Source organism: Loxodonta africana, chromosome 3, assembly GCF_030014295.1.
Source record: "Loxodonta africana isolate mLoxAfr1 chromosome 3, mLoxAfr1.hap2, whole genome shotgun sequence".
Taxonomy (NCBI): domain Eukaryota; kingdom Metazoa; phylum Chordata; class Mammalia; order Proboscidea; family Elephantidae; genus Loxodonta; species Loxodonta africana.
This window is the reverse complement of record NC_087344.1, coordinates 10904377-10922295: the sequence shown is the minus strand read 5'-3', so window position 1 is coordinate 10922295 and position 17919 is coordinate 10904377. Positions and strand designations below refer to the sequence as shown.

Below are 17919 nucleotides of genomic sequence, written 5' to 3'. Positions count from 1 at the left end.
GGTTTCATGTGACAAGAAAGGTGATCTTTACTTTTCATTGTAAACTTCAGTTTCTATATACCACGATGTTTGTTTTTTATATTATAATCTAAAGGAGTAATTCTTGACTGAGTGATTATTTAATGTTTTGTACGTAACATTTTTTTTCTTCTAGTATTTACACTCAAGGAAGAGATGTCACCTATGCTAAAGAGATTACTCTTTCAATGTTACATTAAATTTAATTCTATAAAATACTATTTTATTAAGGCTAGTTTTACATCTAACATTAGGTCCATCTATTTTCTTTTTTATTACATGCTAATTCAGATACAGGAAATTTTTATACAATAAGTTAAGTAGCACTTATCTGTTAAATAGGATCCTGGGTGACGCAGTTTGTACTTGGCCACTAACTGAAAGGTTGGTGGTTCAAACCCACCCAGTGGTGCAAGGAAGAAAATCCTGGCAATCTGTAATCTGATTACAGCCAAGAAAATCCTATGAAGTTCAGTTGTGCTCTGTCACACGTGGGGTTGAAATCAACTTGATGGCAACAGGTTTGGTTTTTTTTTTTTTGGTTACTTGTTAGATTACTTTTTATGGATTTGACTTTAGATTCTTAAAGAGGAAAATGCTCCCTGGGGACATTAATTTACACTGAGAGAATCTTGGCAGGGGGCTCATGGTCTGTGTCCCCACACTGGGTTCTGAGTGGAGGAAACTGGTCCATCTTGGTTACAGCCTAGGACACATTGAATTACTCAATAAACATATGATGAACAAATAACTGGGGGGATAAAAGTGTCATGTCATCGAAGCCAGAGGGAGAGAGAGAGTTTAAATCAGGAAGGAAAAAGACTCGTGGATTTGGAAGGATCCAGCATCTTCTGGACATCCTTGAAGAATTTCAGACAGAGCAATTTTAGGAGTGTTGGGAAATGAAGCTTTACTGAAGAAGGTTAAAGAGTGACTGAGAAGAAGGATGGTGTCCCCAGGTGGTGAAAATGGCGTCTGTAAAAATGATGTGCGGGTGGTGTCTGACCTCCTCTATCTTCGCAAGGGAAAGGAGAACCAAGCTCAACAGCCCAAGGCTGATTCCTGTGAGGGGGAGGTCAGACATGCCTTCTCTCTCCGCCATATTTACTAACTCTGACACTAACCGTCCCTCACACAGCACTCTTTACTTCTCTGCTGGGTTTGATAATTCATAGCAATGGCCACACAGAACTCACAGACAGTAGTCACAGTTATGGGGCTAATTAGGGAAGTAACAGGTACAATTCAAGCTCAGGAATACTCAAGATACAGTTCTTCCATCAGGACAGCCTCTCCCCAGCTGTGCTCACAGGCACACCTCTCCCTGGCACTCAGCTTTCTCTCTCCATGGGCCACGAAGCCCATCGCACCATCTCCTGCTACCGGGCCTCTGTTGCTGGGTCTCTCTTGCTGTCCTCACCTTCCTTGGTGGTGGTGGGCTTCTCCCTCTGCCCTGGAATTGGCTCTCTTTAAAGGCAAAACTGACCAATGCCCTTGGTAGGCCATAATCACCCCATCACAGTCCCACCCAATCACCTTAGTGGGAGTTACAAAACCACAGCTAGAAAGGCTGCACACAAAAGTAATTAATTGCAATGCAGAGTTGCAACCCACTGGACCAGTGGCAGGAGTAGCTCCAAGAGGCACAGGTCAGATTCCAAAAGAAGAGGTGGAAAAAGCCAGGCTGATCAGTTCTAGCTTTATTGGGGAACTTACAGACAGAGGCCAATGCCAAGATTCCTGTGACAATGACATGCTGAGTCACCCGGGTAGTAGTTCATGTAGGGCAGTGTGGGTTGTGGGTTTATATACCATCTAACTTGTAGGGAGAACAGTTATGCCTACGTGCAAGGATACATACAGGGGAACCAGGAAAAACATGTTTAATCCATGACAGACGTGGTGGTCGTTGTACTAGTTAATGTGTTTCAGTTGACGTTACCATGAAGTCAGGTGTTGGTGTATTTTTTCTTGGCCCAGGTCTCTTGCTCATTAAGGTACTCCGGTTCTCTCCCAGAGTCCTATGTGGGCAGGACCAATCTTATATTACTCATGGCCCTCACAAATGGTTAACATGCTTGGCTGCTAATGGAACGGTTGGAGATTCGAGTCTACCCAGAGGCACCTCGAAAGAAAGACCCGGTGATCTCCTTCTGAAAAACCAGCCATTGAATACTCTACGGAGCACAATTCTACTCTGACACGCATGGGTTTGCCATGAGTTGGAACCAACTCGGTGACAACTGATGGTGGTGGTGAGGTGGGAGAAGAAGGGTCAAGAATGAGTTATGCTTCCTGTTAACAGACTCTGGATTTAACCTAAGGACGACTCCCTCCTGGACCCAACAGCTTTGCTGTGGGGCTCCCTCCACTCCATGTCTATGGGGGTGGGGGGATGAATGGGGGTGGGGAGCTGTGAAACTGCAGTGTGAGCCAAACTACATATTCTAACTCACCCCCAAGGCCTTGGTCCTAGGATGACACATGACCCTATTGTGGTCAATAGCAGCCAGGCACAGGACCTGGGTAGGGATGGGGGTGTAGATAGGACTTGTTTCCTTCCAGACCTGGAGCTCTGGGAAGTGGAGCTATAGGGGTCCACAATGTAGGAGAGGCTGCCGGGGTCTGAGACCAACTGGAAGGAGAGCAGAGGTGTGGTGAGGTGGGCAGAACTAGATGTGCCCCTGGTCCCTCATTTTTTATGTGGCATGAAGTCTTGCCTGGATATGATCTGTTCCTTAAAGGTCCAGTCAGGTGAGCTGATAACTTCCCTCGCTGAATCTTTTCATCTCTCTTCACATCTCGTGTTAAACTACTTTCCCTTAAGTTAATTTTTGCTGAGTTTTCCCTCCTGTGCATATAAGTTACTCTTGACTGATATACAGATGTAGACTAACATTTTAACACATGACTTTTAAAAATGAAGGAGTTCAGGTTTGTAATATTTGGAGACCTGGGAAATTTAAATGATGGGGTTGACTTTGTATCAGCTTCAGGACATCCATGGGTAAGATGCATATTTGGGGTTTTTAAGACAATATACTATTGGAGTTTGATGGTTTGAGTGAGAACAAATGGCTGGTCTTACCATCAACTCACAGCTCCTGTAAACTTATATATGTATAAGATGGCAAGATATTCTCCTTTAGGGACCTGAGTTAGGCATGCAAAACCATCTCATAAACTGTTTTAGAAAGACGTGGATGAATTCCAAACACGATCTTGTATTTACCATGAGTTAGAAGCTAAGATGCAAGCATTCCCTTTTTTTCCCCCATACCGTGGACTAGTTTAAATGGGACCCTGGTGGCTTAGTGGTTAAGAGTTTGACTGCTAACCAAAAAGTCAGCAGTTTGAATCCAACAGGTGCTCCTTGGAAACCCTATGGGGCAGTTCTACTCTGTCCTATAGTGTGGCTATGAGTTGGAATCGACCCTGTGGCAATGGGTTTGTGTGTGTGTGTGCGTGTGTTTTGACTTACTAGTTCCACAAACATTTGAGAAGAATCAATTATTTATCAGTTCAATTAATTTATCAGCTCTTTTACCCACTGCTGTCAAGTCCATTCCGACTCATAGTGACCCTATAGGACAGAGTAGAACTGCCCCATAGAGTTTCCAAGGAGCGCCTGGCGGATTCGAACTGCCGATCTCCTGGTTAGCAGCTGTAGCACTTAGCCACTACACCACCAAGGTTTCCCATCAGCTTTTATGAAGCCAGATTTGTTGTTATATTTTCCTTGAAAAATAAACATTTCATTCAGGTTTTCTGGTTTACAAACTTCGGCAAATAGTTTTCACAAGTTTTCTTTAGTTTCCTTCTCTACATTCTTCATTCTTCTTTACATTCATCTTATATTTAACTTTCCTTTGTTACATTAGCTAAAAATACAAGTTCTTGGATATTTAAAATAGCTCTAATATTTACATATTCCCTAAATAATTTTTTATTATTATTATTAATCCCTTCTCCTTTTCTTAAGGTCCCTGGATGGTGCAAGCAGTTTGCTCACCACTACTAAGGTTGGTGGTTTGAATCTACTCAGCAGTCCTGCAGAAGAAAGGCCTGGCAATCTCTTCCATAAAGATTACAGCCAAGAAAACCCTATGGAGCAGTTCTACTCTGTAACACTTGGGATCACCATGAGTCAGAATCGATTTGAAGGCAGTGGGTTTGTTTTTTGGTTTTCTTCTTTTCTTGGAATTGTTTTGATATTTTTCTAATTTTGTGAATTTCAAGATTAATTTAAACATTTTGAAAACTACTTCTTGTTTATTGTGGTCATTAAGTTTGTGTGTCAACTTGGCTGGGCCATGATTCTCAGTGGTTTGGCAGTTACGATGTAGTTTCAAAGTTGTATAATGATGTGATCACCTCCACGATGAGGCATAATGTGAATAATCCCATGATGGAATTTACTGTGAGTAGCCAATCAGTTGAAAGGAAATTTCCTTGAGGGTGTGGCCTGTGCCCAATATAGGTGGACTTTCTGGCAAGGTTTGTGGGCTTTTGCTCACACGGGATCCTGCAGCTGGCTCATATTCATCTGACCTCCAGTTCTTGGCACTTGAGCTAGCAGCCTACCTGCCATCTTGCCTGCCAGGCTTGGGATTCATTGGTCTTCACAGTCTGTGAACCAGAGCCCTGATGTCTGACTTGCCAATCTTGGGTTCGCCAGCTCCTACACCTACATGAATCAGGAGAAGTCTCCATCCTGACCCATGGACTTGGGACATTCCACCCTCTACAACCATGTAAGCTATTTCCTTAATATAAATCTCTCTATGTATATTTATATGCTTCACTGGTTTTGCTTCTCTAGAGTACCCAGCCTGAGACATTTGGTACCAGGAGTGGTTCTAGAGAAACAAAATTATAAGGATGAGTTTTCTCAGTTGGTTTTCAAGTCTGGTTAGTCCTAATCACCTTGATGACTCTGCTTTCGGTAGTAAAGAAGGGCACTGCTAATCCATGGTATGAAGTGGCAATAGCAACATGCAAAATGTCACCATCGACAGATCAGCTACTGATGAAAGATGAGTCTCTGGGTAATCACATGTTTGATACCTTTCTACAATTTTGTCATAATGAGAAGTATAGGGAAGCTGGTTGGTTGGTCCTACTTTCGCTAGACAAAGTGGTGAAAGAAAGAGATGAGCTCAGAGCTTTAGAATCAAAACTCTAAATGACCTCAGTTCCCACTTTTGCCTTGAAAGAAAACTTTATTCTTGTAGTAAGAGCTGATATTGCTGAAAACTAAACCCAGAATCTTATCATAAGAGTGGCTGAATTACAACACCAACTGAATTCCCAACCTCAAATACTGTCTGAACTTAAAGTGAGAGAATTGATTGGGAATGGGAACCTGAAACTTGGGAGGGGGCCATATGAGTAGATAATCAGGAAAGTGGGGACACTGAACCCCTAAGTTTTGATGAATCACTCCTGTCAACAGAACCAGCCCTCTCATGCCCATCTGAAGAGATTACTCCATCTTTGTTGGCTAAGCCACGCTCCCCAGTAAAACCATTAGCCCTTCCACCCCATCTGATGAAATTAACCCAGCTGTGTCTAAAGAGCCTTTGTCTGAGTCATTGCCTGGGGCACCACCTAAGGCAGGTGACTTACAAGACAATACTGAATGTTCTCAAAACACATCCCCACCACCCATTTTGGCTTCTAGGCCTATAACTAGAGTTAGTGAGCCTCTAAGTTGAAGCACAAAGTGTGACCCAGGAGGAGGTACACTACACTCCAAAGGAATTACTTGACTTTTCTAATACGTACAAACAGAAACCTGGGGAATACGTGTGGGAACGGCTATTAAGGGTGAGGGATAATGGTGCAACGAACATAAAGATGAATCAATCTGAATTTTTTGATGTGGGCCCACTAAACACAGATTCTTCATTCAGTGTTTCAGCTTGAGAGGTTAAGAAATGATCTAATAGCTTATTTGGTTGGTCCGCCAAAGCATGGATTATGTGATGGCCTACACTAGATCGAGTTGAAGTACCAGACTTGCCTTGGTATACTGTAGAAGGTATCCAAAGGCTTAGTGAAATTTAGCATGTTAGAGTGGATTTATTAGGTTAGACTCATAGACTCACACATGGAGTGCCCAGAGGACACACCTTTCACCACGACAGTGAGGAACAAATTTGTGAAGGGAGTCCCAGCATCCTTGAAGACTGCTGTGATTGCTATTTTATGTAAGTTAAATTTGACAGTGGGAACTTCTCTAACTGAATTAAGACACCTAGCTACAATGGGATTGATTGGATCCCATGGTGGTAGAGGCCAAGTGGTGGCACTCAATTGACAAGGACAAGGTGGGCATGGTTACAGTAATGGACCGCGGAGTCAAAGCAATAATCAGAATAGTCTGACTGGTATGAACTTACGGCATTGTCTACTTAGTCACGGTGTCCCTAGGAGTGAAATAGATAGGAAATCTACTAAATATTTACTTGATCTGTACAAAGGGACGAATTCTAAGTCAGGTGAACTGCAGACTAACTTGAATCGCCAGAATAGAGAGTCACGGTGGCTCACTCAATTTCTGGACTTGAGTGAGTTTAAAAACCCACAACCCCTTGGATGAAGGGGAGGCCGGGTTCCCTTGAAGAAGGACTCCAATACACTGCCAAAAATTTATACAATTAACCTTTCTCCCAGCCTTCCCCAAAGGGATCTATAGCCTTTTACAAGAGTGACAGTTCACTGGGGAAAAGGAAATCATCAGACTTTTCTGGTATTACTGGATACTGGCTTGTAACTGATACTAATTCCAGGAGACCCAAAACATTACTGTGGTCCACCAGTCAGAGTAGGGGCATATGGAAGCCAGGCTATTAATGGAGTCTTGGCTCATGTCCATCTCACAGTAGGTTCCCGAATCCATCCTGTAGTGATTTCCCCAGTTCCAGAATGCAAAATTGGCAAATATATACTCAGCAACTGGCAGAACCCCAACATTGGATCCCAGACAAATGGAGTAAGGGCTATTATGGTTGGAAAAGCCAAGTGTAAGCCATTAGAACAGCCCCTACCTATGAAAATTGTAAGCCAAAAGCAATACCTCATTCCTGGAGGGACTGCAGAGATTAGTGCCACCACCAAGTACTTGAAGGATGCAGGAGTGCTGATTCCCACCATGTCTCCATTCTGTTAGCCTATTTGGCCTGTGCAAAAAAAAAAAAAAGAAAGATCTTGGAGAATGACAGTGGATTATCAAAAACTTAACCAGGTGGTGACTCCAATTGCAGCTGCTGTTCCAGATGAAGTTTCATTGCTCGAACAAATTAACACATCCCCTAGTACCTGGAATGCAGCTATTGATCTGGCAAATGCCTTTTCCTCCATATCTGTTTGAAGGACCACCAGACGCAGTTTGCCTTCAGCTGGCCAGGCCAGCAATACATCTTCAGTGTCTTACCTCAGAGCTATATCAACTCTCCAGCCCTATGTCATAATTTAGTCTGCAGAGGCCTTGATTGCCTTCCCCTTCCACAAGATTTCACACTGGTTCATTACTTTGATAACATCATACTGATTGGACCTAGTAAGGAAGAAGTGTCAATGACTCTGGACTTATTGGTAAAATATTTGCACGCGAACCTGTTGATGTCGAGTTGATTCTGACTCATAGCGACCCTATGGAGTAGAACTGCCCTGTAGGGTTTCCAAGGAGCATCTCGTGGATTTGACCTGCCAACCTTTTGGTTAGTAGCCAAGCTCTTAACCACTGTGCCACCAGGGCTCCATCTGTGTGCTAGAGGGTGGGAAATTAATCTGAAAAAAATTCAGATGCCTTCTGCCTCAGTGAAATTTCTAGGGGTTCTGTGGTGTGGGGCATGTTGAGATATTCTTTTAAGTGAAGGATAAATGATTGCATCTGGCCTTCCCACAACTAAAAATGAGGCACAACACCTAGTGGGCTTCTTTGGATTTTGGAGGCAACACATCCCTTATTTGTGTGTTATCCTTTGGCGTATTTATCAAGTGACTCAAATTAATATCTTAATGTCCCAGTAAAGTCTATTCCAAGAATTCAAGGTTGTTATAACACTCAAAAATGAATCAATGTAACTCACCATTATTAGCAACATAAAGAGGAAAAACACTTCATTATCTCCATAGATGGAGATGAACATGTGACAAAATTCAACACCCTTTACTGATAAAATCTCACAGCAAACTAGGGATAGAAGAAACTTCCTCAACTTTGACAAAGGATGTCTACAAAAAGCCTACTGCTTACATCATCTCGGATGCATGTAAAAGCTGGACAATGAAAAAGGAAGACAGAAGAACTGATAACATTGCCCTTTGGGGGCAATGACAGGAGTGGCTGGAGAAAGAGGATGACTGGTTTCCACAGAACGCATCATCTTATCCACTTGACTGTTAAAATCCTCCCCTGCTTCTTAAACAGTTAGAAATAGAACTACCATACAACTCAGAAATCCCACTCCTGGGAATATACCCTAGAGATACAAGAGCCTTCATACAAACAGATATATGCACACCCATGTTTATTGCAGCTCTGCTTACAATAGCAAAAAGTTGGAAGCAACCAAGGTGTCCATCAACGGATGAATGGGTAAATAAATTGTGGTATATTCACACAATGGAATACTACGCATCGATAAAGAACAGTGACGAATCTCTGAAACATTTCATAACATGGAGGAACCTGGAAGGCATTATGCTGAGCGAAATGAGTCACAGGCAAAAGGACAAATATTGTATAAGACCACTATTATAAGATCTTGAGAAATAGTAAACCTGAGAAGAACACATACTTTTGTGGTTACGAGGGGGGGAGGGAGGGAGGGTGGGAGAGGGTTTTTTATTGATTAATCAGTAGATAAGAACTGCTTTAGGTGAAGGGAAAGACAACACTCAATACATGGAAGGTCAGCTCAATTGGACTGGACCAAAAGCAAAGAAGTTTCCGGGATAAAATGAATGCTTCAGAGGTCAGCAGAGCAAGCGCGGGGGTCTGGGGAACATGGTTTGCGGGGACTTCTAAGTCAATTGGCAAAATAATTCTATTATGAAATCATTCTGCATCCCACTTTGAAATGTGGCGTCTGGGGTCTTAAATGCTAACAAGCGGCCATCTAAGATGCCTCAGTTGGTCTCAACCCACCTGGATCAAAGGAGAATGAAGAACACCAAGGCCACACGACAACTAAGAGCCCAAGAGACAGAAAGGGCCACATGAACCAGAGACCTACATCATCCTGAGACCAGAAGAACTAGTTGGTGCCCGGCCACAATCAACGACTGCCCTGACAGGGAGCACAGCAGAGGACCCCTGAGGGAGCAGGAGATCAGTGGGATGCAGACCCCAAATTCTCATAAAAAGACCAAACTTAATGGTCTGACTGAGACTAGAGGAATCCTGGCGGCCATGGTCCCCAGACCTTCTGTTGGCACAGGACAGGAACCATCCCCGAAGACAACTCATCAGACATGAAAGGGACTGGTCAGCGGGGGGGAGAGAGATGCTGATGAAGAGTGAACTAATTATATCAGGTGGACACTTGAGAGTGTGTTGGCAACTCTTGTCTGGAGGGGGGATAGGACGATAGAGAGAGAGGGAAGCCGGCAAAATTGTCACGAAAGGAGAGACTGAAAGGGCTGACTCAAGAGGGGGAGAGCAAGTGGGAGTAGGGAGTGAGATGTATGTAAACTTATATGTGACAGACTGATTGGATTTGTGAACGTTCACTTGAAGCTTAATAAAAGTTAATAAAAAAAAAAAAAATCCTCCCCTGCTGAGGTCACCCTTTACTCAGCATTTGTATGAGACGCAAATATCTTCACTTCTTTGGCCCATTCATAGAGGTCTATCCACGTGCCTCTTCCCCATATTTCCTTGCCACCAATTTTCCAATCACGCTCCTTTCAAGTACCTGACCATCCAGACAAAACATTGGCCATAGCCCATGAACTAGTATACAATCCCACATCTGGCCATTTCTCCTTCTGAGCAAAGTGAACAACCAGACGCACCGCTGGAAGTTTTGCCCATTGGGAGGATTTCTCTTTAACCCTGTCCTTCTGGGAGGTCCCAGTAAGGAGCTGTAGTGCTGCCACTGGCCACTTTCAAGTGGTGCCTGTGTATCGCACAGAACTTGAAAAAAAAAAACATTAGTTTTTTCTTCCTCAGTCAATCAATCATGAGAAACTCCCCGTGAGGCCATAGGTACAGGCTGGGAGAGGGAAGGTAATGTGACAGGAGTGGAGACCATGGGTATTTGGGCCACTTCCTCATGCAACTTGCTTGTGCCTTCAGGTCCTGCTCGGGCCCAATCTCATATATACCACATCCATTTAATGATGGAGAGCTGCTGTGCACATCCAACTGTATAGCTCTGTGGGTCAGACAACACCCAGTTCACGATGGGCAGCTCAGGCCACATGGTGACTTGGTGGCCCATAGGTAAGTGTTCAGTCTCTACTAAGGCCCAGTAACAAGCCAAAAGCTGTTTCTCAAAAGGAGAGTAGTTAGCTGCAGAGGATGGCAGGGCTTTCTCCAAATCCTAAGGGTCTGCACTGTGATTCACCAATCGGGGTCTGCCAAAGGCTCCGAACAGCATCTCTATCTGACACTGACACTTCGAGCATCATTGAATCAGCTGGATCACATGGCCCAAGCAGACAGGGGCTCGCACAGCAGCCTGATCCTGCTGCAGAGCCTTCTCTTGTTCTGGGCCCCACTCAAACCAAGCAGCTTTTCACGTCACTTGATAAATAGGGCTGGAGTAGCAGACCCAAATGAGGGATATGTTGCCTCCAAAATCCAAAGAGGCCCACCAGGCATTGTGCCTCCTGAACAGAAACCTCACTGAGGAAGATATACAGATGGTAAATAAGCATGTGAAAAGATGCTTAACATCATAAAAAAATCATATGTCATTAAAACGGCCAGGAGATATCACTACACACCTCTTGTTGTTGTTACGTGCCATAGAGTTGGTTCCAACTCATAGCAACCCCATGTACCATGGTACGAAACACTGCCTGGGCCTGTGTCGTCCTCACAATCCTTGCTGTGTGTGAGCCCATTGTTGCAGCCACTGTGTCAATTCACCTACTAGAATGGCTAAAATCCAAAACAGTGACAACACCAAATGTTGACAAGGATGGGGAGTAACAGGCACTGTCATTCACTACTGATGGGAATGAAAAAAATGTCAAAACTTACCAAATTGTACACTTTAAATATGTGCAGTTTATGAGGTCCTTATGCTTGGCAATGGATTCTTAGATATGACACCAAAAGATAAGTAACAAAAGAAAAATAGATGAATTGGACTTCAATAAAATTAAAAACTTTTGTACATCAAAGAACATATTCAAGAAAGTGAAAAACAACCTACAGAATAAGAGAAAGTATTTGGAAACCATAGATGGGATAAGGGTTTAATACCCGAAATATATAAAGGACACCTGCAACTCAACAACGAAGACATAAATAACCCATGTAAAAAACAGGCAGTGGGCTCTTGTTCCCAAAGCCTCCCTCACCAGATGTCCAAATACCCTGGCTCCAGGCTTGCTGCCTCTCCCCTGCCCGCTCTCCCAGAAGCCCTGGCCCCCAGATGCCCCGCCGCCCCGAGAGGCCCCGCCCCCCGAGGCCCAAACCATTGTACCCCACACTTTCCTCAAAGGCCTTGAGGTCCCCTTCACAGGCCTGGCCTCTGAGGTGGGCGCAGCGGGGGCGAGGGTCCGGGGGCCTGGAGGAGGAGGTGGGTCTCCGCCAGGACTCCCCCGGGAAGCATGCGGGCAGCTGGCGTTAGGCCCAGGTTGCTCTGGCCCTGGCTTGGCCCTTCCCGCTGGCCCTGCGTTGGAAGGAGCGGCCTGTGTCAGGCTGGAGCTCTCAGCCTGGACTCCCCGCCAGGCCTCCTCTTCGCCTCCCGGACCCGGACCCGAGGACTGGGCCGTCCGCCCCGCGCCTGCTGCCCGCGCCCCGCGCCCACACCGACCGCCGGGACTTAGTCTCTTCCGAGGGCTCTTCCCGCGGCGCCAGGACCCCGCTTCTGCTGGAAGGACAGGGGCAACAAGCTTGCGGGAGGGGTTCCTGCACTCCCTGACCTTTGACCCCTGACCTTCCTCGTGACCATGGAGGCCTTGGCCACTCCACCCCTTGTTCACTGAAGCTGGGGAGGGGTAAAGAAGAGGAGGCTTTTCACAGCGCCACACCCCTGGCTTTGCCGAGGGGTCAGCGGGAATCGCTCAGGCTTGGGAAGGGGTTGACTGCAGACACTGTGTAACCCTTTCTCCTTCTGTTGCCGGGAAGTCGGGGTCCTGCTTGGCGTGACTCCATCCTGGACCGAGTTGGGGAGAATGAAAGGCAACTTTATTGCCTGGCCGAGAAAAGACCCAGTCAGGGCTAAGTACCTTACAAGACGGCTGCAGGCAACTTGCTGAGGCTGGTTTATATAGGCAAGATCAGTTTCAAAATACAAGGTGGCAGGCACATTTGCAGGCACAGAGTCTCCAAAAGTAGTAAGCATTTTTTAGGGTTTGGGTTCCATTCCCTGCACAGGGGGAAGTTAGGCATTTCTGTTCATTAGTGTGTCAGGTCTCCAACCAGGGGTAGAGAACTTACCATGCGTAAGGTAGTTAATGAGGTAAATAAAGGTCACCTGGAGTGCCAAGATGGAGGGCAGGACCTGTTGCAGCTGGTTCTGGCTAGCTAGTTCTTTTCATGAAGTTCAGAGGAGAAAAACAACTTCAGGAAATGGGCTGGGTGAGGGTCTGTCCTGAGGAGACAACAATTTTAAGAAGATGGTTCTAGCCTTGTCTGACTTGCTCTGCTTTTGCCATGGCAACCAAGTCAGGACCTCGGAGCTGGCCTGGGTAGGGATCTGCTAGGATAAACAACTGTCAACTTGTCTGAGGATTGTGTGCTCAGAGGAGGGAGTATGAGGCCCTTCATGGAACCACCGGCAGCTGGGAGGTTGATGGGGAGAATGGGTGGGGGACTCTCAGCACATGGGGACCAGGGGTTAGGCCTGCAGAGAAGACCTGCTGTGGAAAGAAGACAGGCTTCCCAGCTCCCTGGAAGGATCTCTGGCCTCTGATGTGACACTCCGGCTGGGAGACCCTTCCTAGCAGGTGTGTGATATCCCATTGGGGTTTTGTACCTTCCCTGATGAATAATGATGTTGAGCACATCACTGGCCACTTGCGTATTTGTTATTGTGAGGTGTCTGTTCGAGACTTTGGCCCAGTTTAATTGAATTTTATGTCTCTTTTTTTTAATGAGTGTGAGTTCTTTGAATATTTTTGATAGAAACCTTTTTGTCATATATACCTTTTTTGAATATTTTTCTCCCCCTATGACATGTCTGGAAACCCTGGTGGCATAATGGTTAAGTGCTATGGCTGCTAACCAAAAGGCTGACAGTTCAAATCCACCAGGCCATCCTTGAAAACTCTATGGAGGCAGTTCTACTTTTTTCCTATAGGGTTGCTATGAGTGGGAATCGACTCCACGACTACAGGTTTGGTTTTATGACATATCTGGAGCCCTGGTGGTGCAGTAGTGATTATAAAAACTGTTTATAGTTGTCATTTTCAAAGATACTTCACTTTTTCTCTTTCTCTCATACACACACGCATAAAAAACCCAGCAAAAACAAAAACAAAAACACGTGCACACACACAAATCCATTGCCATCGAGTGTATTCAGACTCATAGTGACTGTAGGACAGAGTAGAACTGCCCCATAGGATTTCCAAGGCTGAAGCGGAATCGCGTATTTCTCTTTTTCTCAAAAGAAAGGGTGGCGGAGCAGTGGACTGATCCCAAATCCAAGGGGAAGCTACCTAACGCAGGGTCACTAGGTGGAGCCTGCTGGGTCCCTGCCCGGAACCCCTCCCCTTTGGCATCGGGAGTCCCAGAAACCAGAAGCGGAAATGCACGGCCACGGCTGGTCGCAATGATAAGTCGCATTCCTGCTCCGGTGTGAGGCAGGCTTGTCCCGGTCTGGAAAGGTCCAGTGTCCGGTGCATCTCGCAGATCCTGCCGGGGTCTCAGGGCGCTGCCCCCGCTGTCCTGCGCAGTCCTAGCCTCTAGCTCTCCCTGGGCTGCTCCAGAGCCGCCGGGCTTCCTGTAGCCGCGCTGTGCCCGGGGCCTCCAGCCGCCGCCGCCGCAGCTTTCCGTAGCCCCAGCCCGGGTCGCCGTCCAGCCTTCCTGCCGCCACCGCCCACTTCCGCCCGGGCTGCGTGGGGCTGGTTTCTGCAGGCCTTGGGTGGGGACCGCTGAATAGGTGGGCTGGACCAGGGCCTGTCATTGCATTTACAGGTAAATCGTGGGAGTCGTCGCTGAGCAACGGTGTGGCTCTCACGCGTCAGGTACACCTGGGAGGTTATGAGAAATGCAGAGTCACGGGCCTCGTGGAACCCCAGGGTGGTCAGCCTGAGTCTAAATGCCCTCTTCCCACCTTCTCCAATCCCGCGCTCACCGGGCTCCATTTGTTTTTTGTGCTTTATCAAGGCAGCAATTTTTTACGGTATTGCTGGTCATACAAAAAGATTATGGTGAGGCGTATACACCACCCCCCCCCGACTTTAATGGTTGTAGGTGTTTAAGACAGATGAGGAATTTAGAAACTTGTGTTGGTACTACGTGCGTTTAGGAGCTCATTTATCCCAAGTTCTGGAGGAAAATATTTAGAAGTACATTTATAGAAATTTTTGATTGTAAGGCAGAAATATTCTCATGATTGTGTGAGTAACAGTATGTCCAACCCTGGTTGGTCTGATGTAAAATGTGATGTGGCTGAACACACTCAAGGTGGGCGATAAGAGGTTTATAGAGATCACACCCCCAGTGTTTTTTAAATTTTTATTGTGCTTTAAGTGAACGTTTACAAATCAAGTCAGCCTCTCACACAAGAGCTTATATACACCTGGCTACATATTCCCAATTGCTCTCCTCCTTATGAGACAGCCCGCTTCCTCCTTTTACGCTCTTTTCGTGTCCATTTCGCCAGCTTCTAACCCCCTTTACCCTCTCATCTCCCCTCCAGGGAGGAGATGTCAACATAGCCTCAAGTGTCCTCCTGATCCAAGAAGCTCACTCCTCACCAGCACCCTTCTCAATCCCGTTGTCCAGTCCAGTCCCTGTCTGAAGAGTTTGCTTTGGGAATGGTTCCTGCCCTGGGCTAACAGAAGGTCTGGGGGCCATGACCACCAGGGTTCTTCTAGTCTCAGACCATTAAGTCGTCTTTTTATGAGAATTTGGGATCTGCATCCCACTGCTCTCCTGCTCCCTCAGGGGTTCTGTCTTGTGTTCCCTGTCAGGGCAGTCATCGGTTGTGGACAGGCACCATCTAGTTCTTCTGGTCTCAGGCTGATGTAGTCTCTGGTTTATGTGGCCCTTTCTGTCTCTTGGGCTCATAATTACCTTGTGTCCTTGGTGTTCTTCATTCTCCTTTGGTCCAGGTGGGTTGAGACCAATTGATGCGTCTTAGATAGCCGCTTGCTAGCGTTTAAGACCCCAGATGCCACTCTCCAGAGTGGGATGCAGAATGTTTTCTTAATAGATTTGATTATGCCAATTGACTTAGATGTCCCCTGAAACCATGGTCCCCAAACCCCTGCCACTGCTGCACTGGCCTTCGAAGCATTCAGTTTATTCACGAAACTTAATTGCTTTTGGTTTAGTCCAGTTGTGCTGACCTCTCCTGTATTGTGTATTGTCTTTCCCTTCACCTGAAGTAGTTCTTACCTACTATTTAAGGGAATACTCCCTCCTCCCCGCCCGTCTGGTAACCATCAAGGAATATTTTCTTCTCTGTTTAAACTGTTTCTCCAGTTCTTGTAATAGTGGTCTTACACAATATTGTCCTTTTGCAACTGATTAATTTCACTCAGTGTAGTGCCTTCCAGATTCCTCCATGTTATGAAATGTTTTACGGATTCATCACTGTTCTTTATCGATGTGTAGTATTCCATTGTGTGAATATACCATAGTTTATTTATCCATTCATCCGTTGACAGGCACCTTGGTTGCTTCCATCTTTTTGCTATTGTAAACAGTGTTGCAGTGAACATGGGTGTGCGTATATCTGGTTGTGTAAAGGTTCTTATTTCTTCAGGATATATTCCAAGGAGTGGGATTGCTGGATCGTATGGTAGTTCTATTTCTAGCTTTTTAAGGAAGTGCCAAATTGATTTCCAAAGTGGTTGTGCCATTTTACATTCCCACCAGCAGTATATAAGTGTTCCAGTCTTTCCACAGCCTCTCCAACATTTATTGTTTTGTGTTTTTTGGATTAATGCCAGCCTTGTTGGAGTGAGATGGAATCCCATTGTAGGTTTGATTTGCATTTCTGTAATGGCTAATGATCGTGAGCATTTCCTCATGTATCTGTTAGCTTCCTGAGTGTCTTCTTTAGTGAGGCATCTGTTCATATCTTTTACCCATTTTTTAATAGGGTTATTTGTCTTTTTGTAGTTGAGTTTTTGCAGTATCATGTAGACTTTAGAGATCAGGCACTGATCAGACATGTCATAGCTAAAAACTTTTTCCCAGTCTGTAGGTAATCTTTTTACTCTTTTGGTGAATTCTTTGGATGAGCGTAGGTGTTTGATTTTTAGGAGCTCCCAGTTAGTTATCTAGTTTCTCTTCTGCATTGTTAGTAATGGTTTGTATATGGTTTATGCCATGTATTAGGGCTCTTAATGTTGTCCCTATTTTTTCTTCCATGATCTTTATCGTTTTAGATTTATATTTAGGTCTTTGATCCATTTTGAGTTTGTTTTGTGCATGGTGTGAGGTATGGGTCTTGTTTCTTTTTTTTTGCAGATGGATATTCAGTTATGCCAGCACCATTTGTTTAGGAGACTGTCTTTTCCCCATTTAACTGCTTTGGGGCCTTTGTCAAATATCAGCTACTCATATGTGGATGGATTTATGTCTGGATTCTCAATTCTGTTCCATTGTTCTATGTATCTGTTGTTGTACCAGTACCAGGCTGTTTCGACTACCATGGCAGTATAATAGGTTCTAAAATCAGGTAGAGTAAGGCCTCCCAATTTGTTCTTCTTTTTCAGTAACGCTTTATTTATCCAGCAGCTCTTTCCCTTCCATATGAAGTTGGTGATTTGTTTCTCCTCATTGAAAAATGTTGTTGTAATTTGGATCGGAATTGCGTTAAATCTATAGATGGCTTTTGGTAGAATAGACATTTTTACAATGTTAAGTCTTCCTATCCATGAGCAGGGTATGTTTTTCCACTTATGTAGATCTCTTTTGGTTTCTCGCAGAAGCGTTTTGTGGTTTTCTTTGTTTAAGTCTTTTCAATCTCTGGTAAGATTTATTCCTAAGTATTTTTTCTTTTGGGGGGCTACTGTAAATGGTATTAATTTAGTGATTTTCACATCCCCGGTGTTTGAACAAGATCTTAAGGAATGGCTGAGACAGAATTTCTGCGCGAATGGATGCTGGTGATGCAATGACAGTTTTTCCTACCAAGGAACCACACTTCTTAATAGGTTGAAAGCTTCTTGGAGCAAAAGCTGTTCATATTCGCAGCATGACAGCAGGGAATGTTGGGAGTGAGGGCAAAACGGGAGGCATATGTAATGAAGGTAATTGAAATACTTAGTAGATACTAGAGTGTCATCTACACTACAGTGTGGCAAAAAGTACCTCATCCTTTGTGAACTATTTTACAGAGTAGTATTCTTGCTTAGATAAATGTGAAATGTGCAACTAGTAGAAAGTCACGGTTTATAGTAAAGCATTTTGAACTTGAAGAAGCTTAAGCTGATGAGTAAATCATTTGTAGCATCTGTCGTATGACTAGAGAATATGTTTCTTTTTGACCCAAATAGACTAATGCAGAATTCAGGTAACATGTGTATTTC

General features: G+C 44.9%; 1 protein-coding gene across 1 annotated transcript in view; it reads left to right on the top strand.

Moving 5' to 3' along the window:
• The first annotated feature begins 13971 nt into the window (after positions 1–13971).
• Positions 13972–17919, top strand: part of LOC100666404 (zinc finger protein 883-like) — a 42072-nt gene continuing 38124 nt past the window's right edge. The window contains exon 1 of the mRNA XM_023540460.2: positions 13972–14347. The gene's annotated coding sequence lies outside the window, so the exon portion shown is untranslated. The remainder of the gene's footprint in view (positions 14348–17919) is intronic.